Source organism: Oxyura jamaicensis, chromosome 2 (assembly GCF_011077185.1).
Source record: "Oxyura jamaicensis isolate SHBP4307 breed ruddy duck chromosome 2, BPBGC_Ojam_1.0, whole genome shotgun sequence".
In the NCBI taxonomy this organism is placed as follows: domain Eukaryota; kingdom Metazoa; phylum Chordata; class Aves; order Anseriformes; family Anatidae; genus Oxyura; species Oxyura jamaicensis.
Genome location: NC_048894.1, coordinates 18657721 through 18678306, shown reverse-complemented (window position 1 = coordinate 18678306; position 20586 = coordinate 18657721). Strand labels below are relative to the sequence as shown.

The following is a 20586-nucleotide window of genomic DNA, read 5'->3' as shown; positions in this document are numbered from 1 at the left end:
AGGATTTTTGAGGACAAAAATGTGATTTTTGTTTTGTGGTGTGCTGGAGTGCACATCTGAATCTGACCAGAAAATTACCATAGGTATCTTGTAATACCTGGCATTAATTTTGCTTAAGATCAATATATTAGTTTTGCTTATATTTTTCATGCATAGTTAACAATTTATTGATATGATTAATAAGTGTTTGTAGGATGCTGGTAATTATAGTGCAAAACAAAACAACCTCAGCTTTGATGTTAAAGGATTCTCCCATTTTTTAATGGTATGGTTGCATGAAAGTATGCAGCATGCAGAAAGGCTTTGAATAACAGTTTGAAAGGACATCAGCTGTGTCAGATTTAATTCTGTAGTCATGATGACTTCTTTAAAGAAGCAGAAAAGTTTTAACTTTGAACTTTTAAAGTAAAGCACAGGCTGATTTATAACGTAGGTATGCATTTTAGTTTAAAGAAGTGGCTTTTGCATTTCATGTTCATTTTATATTATCTTTTTTGAAGTTTATAGTATTAATGCCATAGAAAAGCAGTAAGATACTGTCCTTGATATATATCTTAATAATAATATACTTAATATATATCTTTTCCAGATTTAGGATTTAAATTGTTTTTTATACAAGGAAACCCATTCATGGTATTCAGACTGTAAATTTACGGAATTAAAACACTGGCAAGTTCCAGGTTTCAGGCTGCACGAGTGGTTATTATCCTGCCTCCTCACGTATTTATCCTCATTGCTGAACAAGATGAGGATTCTCTGGAGAAAGTTTGTGTGCAATCGTAGTAGCATGATGCTTGCACACAAAGAGAGCTCATTTAAAATTTGGCATTTCCTCCATTTTTAGTGCCTATTTTTAAGCCAGTATGCTTTCAATGAGTGTTTTATGTTGAGTTGTAGAAAATAGACAGTTGTGTCCTTCTTACAAGGCATGGTTGGTAGCGTTTGAACCTTCAGCACTGTAGCACAGTTTAGCTATGTGAAGAATGGCATTTGAAGTAAGGAATGATGAATTAGGATGGGAACATGGCTGGGGGTGAAAGTTGGAGCTGGGAGATAGTTGTGAAGGAGTCCAGGTTGTCTCTTGTCCTTCACCTCCTGTGTTCACCCCTATCCCAAGTGCTGGGATCTCCCAGCTCGCTGTGATGTGGGGTGGGTCTGGGCTGTCTTCTGGTGGCAGCATGCATCTGGCTTAGTGCTGCTGCTCCTTGATGCTTAGCTACTGATTTCTTCTCCTGCCAAGCTTTTTGGGGCTTCAGATGAAAGAAAGGATGCAGCACTGTATCTCAGAAAAATAAATAAATAAATAAATAAATAAATAAAACAGAATTTCACAGAAAAAGTCAGCGCATTTTTCTTGCCTGTGAACTTTGCGTTGCTCCATACCAGTGAGTTAAAGCGTGGGTCACTAGCAAAATGGTTTACAAGAACCAATGCAATTTTAAAAAATCAAATAAGGCACATGTTAGCAGCTTTTTGAGACAGCAAAAACATTTGATTTTTTTTTTTTAATTTATCCAAAATGTCATTATTTAGACCATATTATTTTCACACGTGCAAGGGTCTAGCATTGTTCCTGCACATAACTTCTGTTTTTTGCTGGACATAAAACTTATTTTTTTTCAGCTATTCAACTAAGTGACAATACTGAGCAAGAAAGCACATGTTTTTGGATCTCTGGGTAAAGTTTGGAACTTAGAGAGCTCTGCTACTTTAACCTAATAAGGCTAAGAGCAATACTTTGGATGCTCTGCTCAAGTTTAGAAATAACACGAACTTTTGGAACTCTAACAGAGTTTCTTTTGATTTTTTTTTTTTTTTTTTTTCAGAGAGAGATGGTGACTAAAATATACTCCTTTTGTAAATAAATAATACAATACATTTTCTATTTCTCTGTTTTCCATTTGACTTAGAGGTTGAGCTTTGACTAAGCAATTGACTAACTTGTTTATATGATTTGTTTGCCTTCCTGCCAAACTTCAGCTCCACTGGATTAGGTTAGTCTCAGAGGCTGACCTTGCCTTTTGTAGCTTAAGGTAGGAGTGATGACAAAATTGATTGTCCCGATTACACACAATATTGCTCCTGCAAACCCTACCTACAGTCTTTTCATTCCTTTTAATTTCATTTTCTATTGATTGATGATTTTTTACCCTTTTAAATTTAAGCCCAGAAACTAATTATGCTGTACAATAAAGCCTAATTAGATAAGACATTTGAGTGAGTTTAGGAGTTGACAGCTGTTTTGCTGCTTGCCTATAATTGGAGGGAAAGGTGGTTCCTGAAATGAAGCAATTGTGAAAGGACTTGTTTTGCTCTGAAAGATGGTTATGTCAGCTTGTGTAGCATTGTGACCATTGATCTAAAAGCTTTAATGCACTTGTGTTTAATGTTTAGAAATAATCAGTGTTAGTTCACAAGTTATGTTTTTACTAAGCTGAGAATGGAAACACACGAGACTAATATTGGTAGATTAAAAAAGAAAATAATGTTCTGCTGTTAGGAGCCAGGAAGATATGTTTTTGTTGTTGTTATTTTTCATTTATTTCCTATCATGTCTACTATCCAGGGAAAAAAATAAATCTTAACTTTACATAAGGAATATTTGTGCATATGGCTAGCATTCTTCCCAAACTGATAGGCTGAATACATTTAGAATAAGACCTTTGTCTTCAGATTTATACCCACAGAAGGGAACTTTCCTTAGCTAATAGACTATCTTTTATACTGTAGACCATTTAGACCAACAAAGCTGCAATCTCACCTGGGACTTACCGGAGAGCCAGTGCTACTGACAGCTGCAGTGAGCATATGCTTTGCAGAGAACTGGAAACTTAATCTCTCACTTTTTGTTTATTTATTTATTTATTTTTTTGGTATGCATCTTATCTTGCCTATCAGGAAGTAAATATTTATGGATGCTTTCTCAATTAGGTAGCTGTCCTTTTGTATAAACTTACAACAATTCATGTGAATATGATTCATAGTAGATTTCCAATTTTCAGCTAGTGGTTCACAACAGCTGCACCAAAGAGGCCCTGTAACATATGAAATTCCTAGTAAATGGGAGCAAACCACAGGTATTTGATTGTGTATTTAACAGGATTTGTGTAGTTGGTTTTCTGTCCTTGTAGAGAAGCTTGATATAGTTCTGTCCAGAGAAACAAACATGTTTCAAAATGGGGATATAGGCAAATCTGGGCACTGCTAGCTAAATGAATTAATATCTTAAAGGGAAATAGTTATTCTGGAAAGCTTCACATTATCACAGAGGGGGCTGTTGGGATAGCCTAGGATATATGTTCTTCCAAACACTTTATTTCCACTGTTTTTTCAACAAAAACAAAAGAATGTCATATTTTACTACAAAACTATTCATAAAATGTCTGGACAGAATTGCAATAGTTCTCTAACAGCTTTATCCTACGTGACAGTGTCCCAGGTATTTTCCTGTTGTGTTTTCTTCCAAGAGCCCTTACAATTACTAGTTAAATGATAAATAACACATAGCAGTTTTAACACTTTATCTTTTGTGCCCCAGTGTGTGGTTAGTTAGGGTGGGAAGTGAAGGGGCAATATGCTTCCTGAAGTAAGCAGCACTAGTTTGTCCATACATCAGCTTTCTCTGTCTAACAGTAACCACAAGTTCTGCATTAACCAGTTTCCAAAAGTCAACTTTGTGACCCATTTATGGGTCACAAAAGTCCCTGTAATTTCAACTGAGAAGCTCAGCAGAGATGCATGACCAGACCATAGCAACACCTAACTGATGCAGATTGTACATTGTGTTGAATATTATTTGTGTGCTCAAACCTGCAGTTACAATATGTACCTGAAATACACTTTGGTCACAGGTGAGGTCCATCACCAGCCAACTACAGCATGCAGCCGGGCAGCGGTGAATCCTGAATGGTCTCCCATTCCCTGGGGCGTACTTGACCCAGGTTCTCTCAAACCCACTCCTCGCATTCCCCTTTGAAACTCTAATTTCCGTTACATTATTTGGTGGGTAAATAGCTGCTTGTAACAGAGAACTTCAGACTTTTTGTTGTTGTCTGGAAGCTTATGTGATTTATGGCACTAGACTCATCTCCAGGTGACAAAAGACAAATTGCTCCAGGTAGGCTGCGTTTGAAAGAAACCAGGCCTTTCCAGAGACAGCTAATACAAGAGAAATTTTGGCAGTGGCAATCATTCTGCCAACCAGACCTTTAGCCCTTGAGACCACATAAGTAGATGCTCTACTTCAGTCGAGGGATTGAGTTAATCTCTGCTAAGACTTTTGGTGCTTCCCCAAGCCTTTGTGCTTTATCTCAGTGCTCCCTGGATTGGGCTCTAGCCAGCCAGCAGCTGTATCAAATCTGCAGGTGCTTGATGTTGATAGAGGAGGTAGACACGAAGCAGGTGCTGTTACTGTGCAGAGAAACTCATGATCCAGTGTGTCTCATTGATCCTTCCACCAGTTTCTTATATCAGTCTCACTCTTGTCTAGGATGATGTGTGAGGAAAAAGGGTTTATATACCACAGAAACATCGAATCAGTCTCTCTCAGAATTCCATTAAAATCCCTCAGATAAAAATCTTCAAATCTGCTCCAAACCAGTTATACTTTTTTTTTCTTTTTTTTTTCCTTTCACCAAATTCAGCCCTTGATTCAGATTTATATCCTGTTCAGATATTTATTTCAGTCTATTTACTGCCACCATTATAAGTTTATTCCCCTCATAAACTTTTATGTGTTTGTTCTCATTGTATAGAGAGAAAATGGTGGGTACTGTTTGCAGTGACAGTGAATACTATCAAAACTGGAAGGAAGGAGGAGAGAGGAATATCTTATGGTATGGAATGGTACATGGGTGCTTTAAAACAACAAAATGCAAAAAAAACCAACAAGTTACTGACAGAGACATTTTAACTTTCAGTCTTCTTTTTCTTTTTCCTTTTTTTTTTTTTTTTGTTGTTTTGTTTTGTTTTTGTTTTTGTTTAAGTGAAATTGAGGCCAGATCTTATGTCTAGGTTGCTTTTCCATGCAGACATCTGTAGTGATTGCAGATGAGGAAGAACAATTGTGCGAAAACACAATTTAAGAAAAAGACATAAAATTTTATATATACACCAGAAAGATTAGGAACAGATTTCTGTCCTCTCACTACAAAAAGGCTGGCTCTTGGAAAAAATCTTTTCAGACTGGAAGCCTTCTCTAGAGAGCCTTTATTCTTGCTAAATATTCCTTCTACTGACTGTGCATGCTTACACAATTCCTAAGTTCCATGAAGAGAGATTTAGTGCTGTGTGAACAAAAATGAAAGCAAAGTGTCTATCTCTGAGGTTCAAGTGTAGCAAGTGAGGAAACATTCATTTCTGAATGGCTTGATCTGCGGATTTTACATGCCAGTTATAACTTGACTTTAATTTATATGGCATAAAAGTGTTTTTCAAACTTTTTTTGCAAAGCATTGCCTTTTCCCACCCAGAGCTTACATATGAATAGAAATCTTAGTTCTTGGGAGCTGACTTATACAATCCCATAATCACAGGTTGGGTTGGAAGGGACCTTAAAGATCACCCAGTTCCAACCCCCTGCCATGGGCAGGGACACCTCCCACCAGACCAGGTTGCCCAAAGCCCCATTGAACCTGGCCTTGAACACCTCCAGGGATGGGGCATCCACAGCTTCTCTGGGCTGCCTGTGCCAGGGCCTCACCACCCTCTAAGTAAAGAATTTCTTCCTAATATCTAATCTAAACCTACCCTCTTTCAATTTAATGCCATTGTTCCTTGTCCTATCAGTACACTCACTGAAAAAATACAAGTCCAAAGTCCAAAATACATTTTAGAAATTTCACATCTGATAAGATTTGATTTATGTGTTGTTTTCAGTTTCACAAAATTTATGGTGTAATTCAAGCACACAGCTGGGACTCTATGAAAAGTAAGTTTCTAAAGAAGTATTAATTCCACCATTACAGCCTTTTAAAGTAAGTGTTTACAGCTGTGTTAAGGTTAATAAGCAGTAAGGGAATTCTCAACAGGAAATATTACATGAATAGGACGTTATAAAATCTGATGTTTCTTACATACTTTGTTGTAAATTTTCAGCTTAGATTTGTTAGCGGAAGAAGAGAATTTGGAATGGAGCTTGTTTGAGCTCTTTGCTGCCGTACTGGTGGGGAGCTCCTCCCAGCAAAGCCCCATACCCAGTTCCCTTCCTGAAGGAGCAGCCTTTGTGGCTGCTTAGTGCAGATGTGCAGAGCCTGTTGACACAGACTCTTAAAGGAAATGTTTGAAGGATGGAAAGTAATGGCCATGGCTGTGTGGAAAGTCAGCATCATTACCTGTGCATTATTTGAAGTGTCATTTTCTGTGTTTTCTTCCCTCTGTGCTGCCCAGTGGGGTGCAGGATGACAATTACCCCGCTAGTCTTGTGTGTCTGCAACACCCAGGGCTGTGCAGGCACCCATCCAGCTCAGCAGGGAGGCAGCGCTGCAGGGCCAGCACGGTGCTTGCTGCGTGGAAGGAAGCAGCGGTTTGCTGAAGGAGGTGACTGGGATCCTGAGCCTCACGCAGGGCTGCTTTGTGGTCTGTCCATGAGTACAGGGCACTCTGGTGAGGTTCGGTGTCAGCACCCAGGGGCACAGGTCATCTTCTGGGAGAGGGATTTAACCCCAGGAACTGGATTTCAAGGCGTCCTTATGCAACAGTCTTACAATACCAAGCTGCGATGATTGCATGAGGAGTTTGTAGCCCCAGGAGAGCATTGCAGGCGCTATGTTACAGACCTATAAAAATTCCATATATAACTAAATTGCTATTTAATAGGAAACAGTGGTGACTGTAAACAGGAAAATGGTATAATGGTTATAAATAACTCACTTCCCTGCAGTTCTTTTGGAGGGAAAAGAGGGAATTAATTACATGACAGCAGCTCAAGTCAGGCCCCTAGCTAAAACAAATTAGCTGCTTTGTCAATCCTTGGGACTCAAGGGTCTGAACTGCCCCCACCTACAAACTGCTGCGCTGGAGATACAGAACTCAGAAGGCTGGCCCAGAATAACAAGGTGGTCTACAGTAACATTGCTGTGAAATGTTGACACTTGTGTTTTGTTTTGTTTTGCTTTCTGAAGGTTTAGGAGGAAGTTGCCTGTTCTTAGATCATGTGCAAACTTTAAAGGTCAAAATTCAGCTCCTGATGCACATGCCAAACAGAGTTTCTTTGCTCTGGCTACTGGAGAAATATGGCTTTCATCCTCTGTTATCCCAGACAGGGCTGTCTCTGTCCCACCAGCATGTACTCGTATCACTGTCTCCTGCATCATGTTCAGCCCTGCTCTGACCCTCTCAGCCTATTCTTCTGCCAACCCATGGCCATGCTCATGCCCAGAGAGGGGCCACCAGCTATCCCCATGGACAAGAGCCTGAAAGCAGAAGAAAAAAGCAACCAAATAAGCAGAGAAGTTGATGAGACTGATGATATGTTGCTATTTCTGCCTATAATCACACAAGTCTGCCGGGCTGTGGTACCTGTTACCTCTTCACCCTTGGAAAAAGTGGTGTTTTGTGACATCTGTATTATTTTACATTTTAAAAAAAGTAACGTTAGCATATTCTTCTGTTTTTGGGACATCTTGTATTCTACATAGCACACTGTAAACCTGTCAGCCTGGCTGGGAACTGTAAGTTAAAAACCCTGAAATAGCACAGCTTTTCCCATAGCTTCACCAGTGAGCTGGCCCATGGCTGTGACAAGCCATTTGCCTGCTCTTACTCAGCTTCTGCACATCAGAGGAGCAAGCAACAACTTTATCACTGCATTAATGTGCCATATACTACAGCTAACATGCTTTATAAACAGAAGAAAGTACAATGAGCTACTATGAGTCACGGAGGGTTTGGTACATGCACTTTATTTTTCCTATTTTTCTGTGCTTGTAAATTGCTAATTCATGATAGATGCAATTGAAACATTTGACATTTCTAGTTTTCTATTCTGTTAGGCTCCTTTTGCTGTTTTTCTTTAGGCTGTAACTCTTTTCTGGCAAACTTGCTTTGCATTTGATTGTGAGAAGGTAGCTGTGCATGTGACCATTTATATACTAAAATATAGCATTTACCCTAACGATTTTAGTAAGAGAGAAAAATAGCATTTACTGGTAAAAATGTAAGTATTCACATGTTGAACAGAAAACCTACACAACAGATCCAGCTATTAACTGTTCTGCTATAAGCAGTCTTTATAAAAGACAACAGAATTATCTTATGTTCAAATATGTAATAATTAAAAACTCTTAATGAGCATAATGTTGCAAGGATAGTCTCTCATTTGAACAGAATGATGTCTCAGATACAATTAGCATCTTTAAAAGTAAGTACTTTCATATAGTTATCATTAAAACCGCATTTCTTTCAGTGAAGTTCAAAATGTTCAAAAAAAAAATAGAGACTCGCTACACTTTTATTTGTATATATTTTGGCCAAGGTAGAACACCACGCCAGCTCTTTTATTAATAATAACTTGTAAAATAAGTTTCCTCCTCTCAGGCTATTTCATATCATTAATTTGTTTTCATTTTCTGTATAAAAGATTTCTTCTCTATCTCAAAAAAAATCAGGGATAGAAACATGTTCCCCAAGCTTTTTGTCCCTAGACATGAGCTGTTTATTGTAGTATCTCTTCACTGCCTTTAGAAAACATAAGGAGATTATAAACCTCAGTATGTTATATTACAGTGACAGATGAGATTGAAGCTTTTTTTACCTTGCATAAGTGGATAAACAATTCTGCAGGAAAATAGCATTATCATGATATGTTATTCTCTCAAGCAATATGTGCATAAATAATCTTCAGAATAAATGCCTTTAAAAATAGAAAGGGAGAAGTGAGATTTGCTGAACACCTATGGGTTTCATTTCTACCAGTACAGATATATAGTGAGATAATGCGCTACCCTACTATTTCAACCCTGCAGAAAAATTGGTCCCGTGTAAATAAGTATCACGCATGCGGCCACATATTGCTGCAATGATAATTCGTGATTACTTACCCAGTGCTCAGAACTCCTGATACTCACAGTGCTGAACCTGTAAATAAGTGAATCAGACACCTGAATAATGGGAATAAGAATAACAGTTATGCTGTTCGTGATGTTTCTCCTGTTTCACTACTCTTTGCAGTTTCTCACAGGTTTTAGTTGAAGTCTTACTTGGGTTTAAAAGTCAGTGTGAACTAAATGTGCTTTTGGCTAACCTTCAGCATTACCTTCCTTTTTCATTGCTTTCAGTTAGCATGCCAGAAAAGTTCATCAATCTTGAAAAGAGACACCATCTTAATTTGTTACATATGTCACTACAACAGATGCTTATGATGGGAGAATTCAGTAGCTTCTTAAAGAGATCAACAGATAACATTACAGTTTGAAGGGAGCATTACTAGAAGATTAGAAGCCTCTTTTAATGACTGAGATTAAAAGCACTGAAAATCTAAGCTGTTACATTGCTCGATTTGCAAAGATAGGCATGTGGGTGTGCGCTTTCTAACCTTATGAATAGATGTGGTTTTGGCTGGTGTGGAAGGCCAGAACAGGAGCCAGAAATTCCTAAACATACCCAGAACACCTATTGTAAACATACCATGAGCACCAACTCTAGTTGTTAGAGAAGAGGATAATCACTGCTTACCTTTGTAGCATATTGGGGAAAAAAAAAAGCTGAAGTGGTGAACTATTATTCTTAGGTACAATGTTTATTTCAACAAAAAATGGAATATGCATGGAAAATGTTTTTGAAGTTATTTTCAATTGCATTTTAATTTAATAATTCAATCAACTTTTACTTAAAAGTGTGCTGTTAGTGCCATATGTATGTAGTGATTCCTAAAAGCCAGGAGTTTGCTAAGAGCTATTTGAGAGTGCATCTATTTGTAATGTTTTTAAACTTTTCATATATACAATTAAGACCAAGCAACTGCATTCCTCTAATGATGTATAGTTGGATGGATAATGGCTATCATTGTAGCAGTGCATGCGAAATAATTACTTTAGTCCTCTAAAACAGCAAGCACTTGGAACAAATCTAACACATTCGCAATATACAGCTGGGCCCTTGGACCCAAGTGGGTGGTATCTGAGTTCAACATTTTAAATTTTCAGTTCTACAGTCTAAAAAAAGTTTTTACCCAGTAACAATGATCACCTAAAATGCTTGTATTTGCCAGAGCTCTAGTTTTGTTACAAAACTATGCCCCTCACTGTTGTACACTCTTGGTAGCCTGGAACCAGTTCAGAAAATAACTCGAGGGTTATAGACTATCAAAAATAAATCCTTTTCAGATATTTTTCCAGTCTTTCCAGGGATTGGTCTTCATATTTGAATAACCTTGCGTCACTTAACTCGCTGTTAGAAAAAAAGAAATACCTTCACTGAATGAATCCAGTCTGACTGTGCCTCAATGGGAAAAAAATAATAAATAATAATAATAATAATAATAAAAAGTAGATAATCTCCATAGCTGTGACAGCCCAGATCCTACTTCTGCATTTTGCAGAACAATATAGGAGTCACTGTGCTGGTTCAGATTGAGGAGTCAGGAGTGCCTGGTATTTTCTCTGTCCTGTAGTAGCTACAAGCAGTTGCCTGGAAGGAAGACTAAGAACAGGCTCAGCACATGGGATATTCCCTACTAATTTTTTCCCAACTCATGACTCTTCATTGCAAAGGGAATTATCTGTTGGGGTTGGTCTCTTTAGTTACTCCTTCTCTTGCAAACATTCCCCAGGTAATGAGGACAAACCCAGCCTCCCCTGAGCTCCCTTGCTTCTACAACTTTGGCCATGCATGGCATCCTTTAAATGCCTTACACCTCAACCCATGCTCCACACGTCCTCTAGAACACTGCCAGGATAAACCTGAACAGCTCCTGCACCCAGGCTTGGCGGTGCTGACAGAAAGCAGCCTCAGCGCTGGGCAAGAAAATGCCTTAAAAAGATGAAGCTGAACCTTCTGAAGATGAACTAAAACTGTGACAATAGAGATACAGGCTTACCTTCAAATCCACAAGCAATAAATGATGTCTCGCCCCTGTTTTCCTCCAAGACATCTTACCATGTTGTTTTGCTGCTAGTCTGTCCTAGAGACTCCACTTATCTTTTCTCTCAGATAACAGAATCATAGAATCATAGAATGGTTTGGACTGGAAGGGATCTTAAAGATCACCCAGTTTCAACCCCGCCAGACCAGGTTGCCCAAGGCCCCATCCAACCTGGCCTTGAACAATTCCAGGGATGGGGCATCCACAGCTTCTCTGGACAACCTGTTCCAGTGCCTCATCACCCTCCAGGTGAATAATTTCTTCCTAATATCTAATCTAAACCTACCCTCTTTCAGTTTAAAACCATTACCCTCAGATGCTCAAACTCAGCATGCCTAACTAAATTCAGAAGAATTGCTTCAGCTTGTGTTTGGTTTTGGATGTTGTTGCCCTGTCTGGGAGCTGAAGAAAGGCCTGCAAGCTTTTTCCATTCTATATCAGCTGGTCTATAGACGATCCTCTTCCCTCAGACCCTTCCTTTCTCATGCCCTTGGGCATTGATGATGGTAAAAATTATTGTCAAAACAACCAACCAACCAACCAACCAACCAAAAACGGATCTGAAAGGTATGATATTTTTAAAATGACTGCTCTTTCTTTGTTTCATTTTTAGGTTGTATTTAGTGTCAGTAACAAAGACTTAAGCTTTACTAGCACTGAATCCCAAGTGCAGCGGAAGTCAAGGCTATGAGGTTAGGATAATTGGGTAAGTAGGCCAATAAGTAATTATGATAAGAAGGTTAGAATAATTAGTAGCAGCAATAAATGGTTAGAGTTATCCTCCTTGAGTTCTTCGTTCTACATTTTGTCAGTGATCATTTTCTTAAAACTAGTTGCCAGAAACAGCAGTAGATTGTTAAACACTCTTACACTTATAGAAGTGAAAATTAAATGGTAGAAATGAGGAACAACAGTGATGTCTAATGTGAAAGTATAATGTAACTGGTGTTAGTAAAGTGGAATATTTTACACTGAGTGATACTCATTGACTGAGTACTTTCAGTCCAAAATAGAAGTTAATTCAAATAGAAACATAAGAAAGGTTTAACCAGTGACACTTTCAAAGCCAAACAGGACCTGCAGCTGATGTGACTAAAGGGTGGAACGTGGTTAACATTTTGGTGCATCTATGATTAATTTTTGCACACAGACTGTGTTCAGCACTAAAAAGGTAAAATTCCAGGTGAAATATAGAGCTTGGCTTTATTTCAATCTCTTTTCTTCTATGCTGACTAGGGTTTATGTCCATTGCACCTAGGCTTTTCATTCTTTCTCCTCTTAGTGTTGGAAGTCTGGAGGACTTTAGGCCTAGGCCAGCATATGTGAAGCAGACTATCCTCTTCCAAATAAGATCCAAGTCAGATCATGGGCTAATTCTTCTGTCTCAAAGTGCAAACTTGTACTTCAGTAACTGTCCCTGTTGTCTTGTAGAGCATGTGAGTGCAAAGAACCACATACACATGTGGGTTGAAAGAAAAATGATGACTACTCAAAGAAAGATACAGCTTTGCCATGAAGTTGCCCAGATGAAATGCCAAGGGAAATCTTCAGAGAACGCATCACAGCTACATATTCTGCTTTCTTGCTACTGCTGATGTTTTACTCTTCTGTTCACATTATGCTAGAAATTAAAGTCAGAATAAAAGACTCCCATCTGAAAAACCCACGGGTTAAATAATCAGTCTCATAACCTGGTCACAGTATGCTAGTTTTTGTTTTTTATCTATGTTAGTAGAAGTTACCAGGCAAAGATTATACTCTAACATTTTCTTAAAAGATCAGGAAAAAAGTGATCAGTGACTGTGTTACTACATAAATTATGTCTTTCTGAAAAGTTAATTGTAGAAAAGCTCCAATGACAGTTCACCTGCAGTGGGGAGGAAAGGAGCACAGGAGAGAGTATGATTATAACTTGTTCCTGAGCATCTTCTGCAGTGCCCACTCCAGGTAATGCTGGAGAGGGATGTGCACCACTATCCTCCATGCCTCCACAGGGGTTGTATCCAGGCTCTGCAAATCTGCTCTGGACACTTCCAAAAGTGGCTCAAAGCAGTCAGGCAAAGATCCCCTAAGCAAGTGCACATGTCCTTTTTGAAACAAAATAATCAACTTCACAGACAGATCTACATGTAAAGTTTGCAGTTTGCCTGTAGCTTGGAGGAGGAACTGAGAAATTACTCTTGCTCAAAGGAAAGCATCAGTGACAAAATCATCATGTGGAGTTTGAATTCTTCGTGCTTTGCTTTTTGGTCACATGCGATAGTCAAGGCTGGGGAAAGTTCACTTTTTTCCTAATATATTCTTAATAGTGTTGGTTTAGAAAACTTCCTTCTTTCTGTTCCATATTACCCAAGATTATATCACTTTGTAGGTGCTCAGAGCATGCCAATTGGTAAGTTGAAGCTTTAAAGAGTGGAGCAGCTCAATATCTGCTGTTTTTTATGGATTTTCTGCTGGGGCTGGATAATCCACCCTGTTCCTGCTGCATTACTTGGGTTGCAGGGGCTCCTCTGATTCTGAACTTCCCCTTTCCAAAACCGTTTTGTTATGAAAGGCTACATTCCTACATGTAGTTTCATTAGTCTTCAGTGGCAAGAGAAATTCTGGAGAAGTCCCAGAAAAGAGAAATAGGAAAACACAGTCACTCTCCTTCCTGGAGGAAAATGAAGGGAAAAAGAGTATCGTTAAGTGTTGATGGTACTTTTGGAACGGAGGATGACATGGGATTTTCTTATAAATATCATTGGGCTTTAACCTCATGGTTATGCGTATGTTGATTTGATTTCAGTTAAGGATATATAGAACATAGAACAGAAATTGCAGGATTCATCCAGTTCTCAGAGGGGTAGTATCTCCAGAAAGAAATTATTCAAGCCATTGTTCTTTCTGGATTTCTTCTACTTTGCAAGTGTATCTTTCTATTTGAGAAGAAAAATGCAAATTCTACAGGGATGTCAGATCTACCAGAGAAGGTGCAGGCCTGATCTGAATGGTGGATGTCTACAGGGGAACAGTTTTCCATAATTTCAGTTTAGCCGTGGTTAGGGTCCTTCAAGACCTACAGGGATGTATAGGTATATGACTAGACATAACCTCAAATAAATCAGAGCTTACATGCCTATAAATATCAGGTACAGTACTAATGTATAGGGAATCCTAACACAGATTGTGATAAGCACTGTGTAAACAAGTAACAAAACCAGTCTGTGCTTCAGAGAGCTTGCACAAATGAAAAACAAGTTGTAGCAGATGAGTGAAATAACCCAAATGATTTTTCTGTGTTCTGAAAAGATCAGAATAATGAAATGAATAGTTTAGTCAGAGTACCAGCCTACTGCTTGGGGAAACACTTTGTAGTTGATGTTGTGGCATCCACTCTTTTGAAAACAAAGCCTGTAAGTAATAAGTATCCTAAGACATTTATCTAGTACAAATGCATCCATGCATGCACATATATATATATGCATGCACACTCTGTTGCTTAACATAGGTCAAAATACATTGCTGACAGTAATTACAGGTTCAGAAATAACATTAAATTTCTTTAACTTAATAGAACCATAAACCCAATAAAATACAAGCTTTAAATGATCCTTCTTTTACTCAGACCTGGTATTTTTCTGAAGTTTCATCTCAAAAATTCTTTATTATCTGCTGCTTTGTCATGAATTAAAATGTATCCCGCATGACTATTAAGGAGTGATTCACTTGAATTTTTCATACCCTATGGAGTACAAGGGATTTAGCACTGAAATGTATTTTACCCAGGTAACTATCATCTCTGAGGCTCAGCCAGAGGATGGTGGGTTTCCAGCAGGGGTTGTAAGTTTGAAACAGAAACCTGAATTAATGTGCAAACAAAAGGTTTCTTGGGGCCTGTTTTCTCTGTGCTGTCTTTGCTTCAAAAGTTGAGGTTGGGGCCCCTGTCTTTTGTGCTGAAAGATTCTCTAATGCTCCCATTCTGAGCTAAAAGATATCAGTTTCTTCTCCACTTACAATTCAAAAAAAATTAAAAAGACCAGGAATGCTTAAAAAAATTATATGCGTTAAATGTTGTAATTTCTTTATATAAAAAATAGGAAGCATGGTGGTCATCCCATAGAGGCTTGATGAGGTTTCCTAGATGATTTGAGACTACTTGGGAGATAAGGTAGGGTAAGGTATTTAATAAACATAAGTACTGATGCGATTGCTTGGGCAAACTCTGTTTCTTACCAGGTGGCTCTGCATATCACTATGGAAATAAGTTGCTATAGTGGGAGTCTTGTTTACTCTTTGGATGACTCTTCTCTCTGTGACTTGTAATTGCTAAGTGGTGGGATGCTTCACTCTAAGACAGGAGAAGCACACAGGGCAAATGAAACAATGATGGTAGGCAGAAAAATCAGTTTGTCATACTTTCATCTTGCAAAAGGTATGTTTAAAATCAGTATTTCCATGGCTGAATGGAAGCTAAGTAACATGGTTTAAGGTATGAGATTTCCTAAACTGAAATAAAAATGGACGGGGTTTTGATTTTCTTAGCATTATGTAAGAAAACTGATTCTAGTATCTTGCTTAGCTTTTATGGGAAAGCTAACATGGATTCTGATCCTGATAAAAGAAGGAAAGGATCAGATTGCTAGAACAGTAACTAAAGATAAACTACATAATGGTAAATAAGTTATGCTTATGTTGAAATAAATATTTATGTGTTGCTTCCAGAGGACATTTATTTAAAAACAGCTAGCACAGACTGGGATGAAATGAAGGTAACATGGCATACTAATTAAAGGATAAGATGATGATGACATAATTTTTAATGTTAAAAGTTACTGTGAAATTTAAACCCAAGCATTCAGAACAGAGAAATGACACCTAGCACTGTAATTCTTTCCTAATGTAAGGTAACATCAGTCTTGCTTTAAACTTAAGCCTGTCCCTGCTGACTCTGCCAGTACAGTCAATAGTTTTTACCATGTTACCAGTACACATTTGGGGTACATCCACAAAGTCATTACCATGTGGCTTTGAAAAGTTCAGTCTATGTCTGTATGAATTTTAAGTTGTTCTTCTTTGGGTGATTCTTCCCACATACACAGATGAGGCTCCTGTATTTCAATGAAAGAAGATATATTTGAGTATTGTATGGATAATTTTTAGAAAATTAAACCTTGAGAAAAAATGGAAATAAAAATTCCTCAGGGAAAAAAGACAGTAAAATGGCTGGTATGTAAGGTAGGAAAGCATTTGTCACTTGGAGAAATCCAATGCAGGTGTCTGAGTGGAGGCAATTAAAGAGTGTCTAGGCAGCAGGATGCATATGCATCTATCTGCAGGAGAAGGAGTTGACTCCAGCTGTGTGTGGATTGCAGATGTACAATACAGACAATTTGCTGAACAGCAGCAACACACTGACATCAAACATGTGGGAATTCATGCAGATAATAAATCTGATTCTAGGTATTTTTATTTTTTTGCTTTGGATCTTGGAAATTTTACTCTAAGACAAAGACCTTGGTATTTTGTACTCAGTAAACTGGTGCAATACAATTACGCTTAACAGAGGTTCCAATCAGTTGTTGACAGGGGTAGGTTGCAAATTGCGATCCCTTCTGTCTTGATGACACTGGTGTTCCTGCAGCCCATCACCATCTTCCACTAACCCATACTGACAACAAAGCATCCTCTAGCTGTTGGGTAGCTGTCCCATGCCCTCTTGTTGCTACCCCATTCATGTTTTTCTTGCCTTTTCCATCCCTTTTGAGCATATTCTGAGATATTGCACATGGGGTTTTGTCCAGAAAGCACTTGTACATGGCTGGTTATTTTCAGTGTGGAGGCTGAGAATTCACAAGCCTATATAATTGCATTGTGTAAAATTTCTGATAAGGGTGGCTCTAAGATAACTATTTTAATCTTGCAATTAAGATATTTTTTTACAAAATATTTTAAAAGATATATGTGCCCTTATTGTGTTAGATAGATTTTGTAGGTCTTTCAGACTATACTTGTAATCTAATTAATGCCAGGCTAATTGCCAGATTGTTAGCTCAGTTCCTGGCATAGTTTTGGCACGTGTCAATTAGCACATTTCCCAGAAATGCTGGACCCCACCCAGAGCTCAGCTTCTGCTGGGCACTGCTCCTGGGTGGCAGGACCATCTCCTCTCTTGGAAGAGTGAGAAAGCTTATCTGTAGGGATACAAGCCAGACCAGGTTCCTTGGTCTCAAGGCCAGAGGATGAGCCTTGACTTCTTCTATTTGCTAATGTAGTAGTAGCCTAATATTTCTAATTTGGTTTCCAATGGAAAATGTCAATGCCCGCCTTTCAAGATAGAATAGCTCAGTATTGCCACCATAGGGTAAGTACAGCAATGGGACAAGAACCATATTTGAGGGACAAAATGAAGCATGCTTTATATATTGTTATGCTTTATGTACAGATTATACAAAATAACCTGTGTAAAGGTCTCCCTTCATGCAACCAAAGCTTAATATGGGACTGTGTGAAGAATTAATGACAAATAAAACATTCAGAGTACTATGGAGTAGCTGGGAGAAATACCTGGGGATAGTATTCCCTGGCTGGGTCCTTGTCACCACAAATGGGCAGTAAATCCAAGCACTGCAGCTGAGAGGAGCGAGGTGAAAGAAAGAAGAGTAGCAGCAAAACAAGGGAAAATGATACCGCCTCTTTTGTCCTTTTGCTGTTCTCTTCTGATTTTGTGATTGATGTCTCTGCCGGGAAACCTGTAAATGAATGAAGCCATTTGTTGGACTGAGCAAATCAGCAACAATCAACAGCTGGACACAGTGGAATGGGAATATAATAAAGACTTCTTTGTGAATTGAACTAGCTTCTTTGCAAGTTTTTTCTTGATATGGCCTGAAGTGATCCAATGAATCATGATGTTTGTCACCAAAGAAAATGTCAAGCCAATAACTAACCATAAAAAAAATAATTTCTTTATTTTCTTTATTGAACATACATAAGAGAGACTAATCCTGATGGGATAAGTGAGTTTTTGGCATGTGTGTTCAATTTAGAGGACTTGAATTAAAGCCTGTGCTTATTTGCAGATTGAACAAGGAGGAAATACTAATCTGGTAATAAAATCTCTTATTCTAATATGTACACAACAGTTATAAGGTAGGTCTGGTGACAGGAAAAGTTGAGATAATATGATTTAAAAACAAAGAAATGGGTTGTTGTGTTTATTGAATTTTGAACAGAAAATGGAAAATACACAAAGCATATTTGGAATAAATTTTAATTTGACAGAGAATGGCCAAATGTATTTCAACATTTGTGGCACTGCTAACTACTAAAGGTATAATTTGGTGTTTAAAGTCAATGAGTGCATCATAAAAGAGCATATCCATGCAAAACATTTTGATAATCAGCAATACTGCATGAAGAAAATTATATGCACAACAACATAATTTGATTTTTGGTAACCCAATTACATTTTTAAAGTTAACATAGTTCACTAAGAGCTCTGTAGTCTGCCTCTTCTCAAAAGGTTGTTCAACTCATTATCATCACAATTTTTTGAGTAATAACAATAAAACGTTTGTCTTCTACATACAAAGTGCTGGTGAAAATTGCTGTTGCTACCAAGTGTATATGGAAATGAGATTCATTTGGTTTTATGTGGATATGTGCAAATATAAACAAAAATGTAGAACCATAAATGTCTGCATTAACCTCTAGCTTGAAGGTTACTCTCAGCCTGGAGGGAATGTTGGATAAAACAAAGAAAATTGAAATTGAAATAAAATGTAATTTTTAAAATGTAATATAATTTTAGACACTACCAAAACCATGCAAATAAATTAATATTCATGTTAAAGATCTCTCTAAGCTTTTAAGCAGAAGGACACCATAGACACATGGAAATGCTGCATAATGGATTAGTGTTAAGAAAACCAAGTCTGTCTTTCAGATTCACGCTGCTTCCCCTTAAAACAGAAACATACAATGAGAACAATGAAAATATAAATAAAGCATTAAATAGAGAATTCAAATTTAGGAAAATACAAGAGGAATCATATTTTTTCTCCCAAAGAAACAGTTACATCTTCAAGAGAACGTAAATCCTACGTTGTCAGCCTTGTTAGTTCGTATTGCCATCATGCTTAAGAGTGCTGCTCCAAGAATCACTCAGCTCCTGTAGAGATTTTATTTCTGAGCACAGAATAAAAAGACTGCTTTTTGAGTGTTTTTTTTTTTTTTCCTTTTTTTTTTTTTTTTTTTTTTTTTCTTTTAATATAACATTCTAGGCCTATTGAATTTATGAGCTTTTAAGGTAGCACGAAATGTTCTTTAATAAGCTGCAACACATTGTGACTCCCTGGTCCCTCTATATTACTTAATGGTCTTAGGTCTTGTTGCCATTAGGCTAAATTGAACAAATCCTTCAAAACTTGCTTTGTTAACTGGGAGGAAAGGGGCAAATGTCATTCATTAGTCATTAATTGTTTTTGCTTTTCATATCTCACTTTACAAAATCTCTAAGGGGAATACACTGAATGCTAAATATGTTTTAATTAAAACAGAGAGAGAAAGCCATAGTGTCAAGCTGAAAGAGAAGCATTTTACTTAGTTCTTCAGAGTAATGGAGCTTTAAGACAATTTGCATTGGGAGGACCATTCTAAAGCTGATATTTTTAGGGCTTTCAGCTGATCAGCAGTCATCGTGTGTGAACTGCTTGCATCATATTTAATGCCAGCTTTCTTGAAACAAATAACATTAAAAACAAAAATACAGCAATGTCTACCAAACTTCAGAAGTTACCCCCTCTGCAAACAAAAGTGGCTTCCTTTTATTTCCTCAGCTGATGAAATACCTGGGGCTTCCCAGGCTGCTGGAGTGGCTTTAGCTCATCACAGATGGGTAGAAAACACGGTGTTCAGTAGGAAATGAATGATAGAAAATAAATCTCTGCTTGTTCTTAATTATTGTTCATTCTTCAGAGGCCTTAATTTGGCAGCTCCCCAAGTCATTGGTAATTCTTTGAGAATGCTCCCCTGATGTGCTCTGCTCTGTGGGATGGGATGGGGTGGGGTGGGTTTGTTTGGGTTGCATGTTGGAGTGGATTTTCTCATCCAGGGACTCTGGATGTTGTTTGTCCTTCTGTTCCCACTGATGACAGCTGCTTTCTACTGCCTGCTGCTGTGAGGGGTCAACTTGTGGTGTCCAGCTACATGTCCCAAGGTAAGCTGTCACACTGCAGTCATTTATTTTGTCATGTTTCAGAGTCCACTGATGAGACAGTGCTAGAAAACTTGTACAATAATCACTGCCTGAGGATTTAGGCATCGAGCCTCTAACACCTTTCCACTCCAGGAGACAGATGGATAGTCAAGTGCCAAATGTTAAAATGCATGTTTTTATTAGTGGCCACTTCCCTGAGAAATGTACATTTTGCATTTTTTCTCAAGAAGTCCTAAGCCTGAGAATCAAGTTTAATGTTATTTTTAATAGAAAGGTCAGTGGTGGCTGGCTGTATTTCAGAAATTCC

The 20586-nt window shown here is 38.0% G+C and overlaps 1 long non-coding RNA gene across 1 annotated transcript; it reads right to left on the bottom strand.

Annotated features, from left to right (window-relative positions):
* Positions 1-617: 617 nt before the first annotated feature.
* On the bottom strand, positions 618-18643 carry LOC118162337. The gene is made up of 3 exons (XR_004748401.1): positions 17627-18643; positions 8753-9075; positions 618-1250 (listed from the first exon to the last, which is right to left on the bottom strand). It is a non-coding gene; the product is annotated as an uncharacterized LOC118162337 (long non-coding RNA).
* Between the last annotated feature and the right edge of the window lie 1943 nt (positions 18644-20586).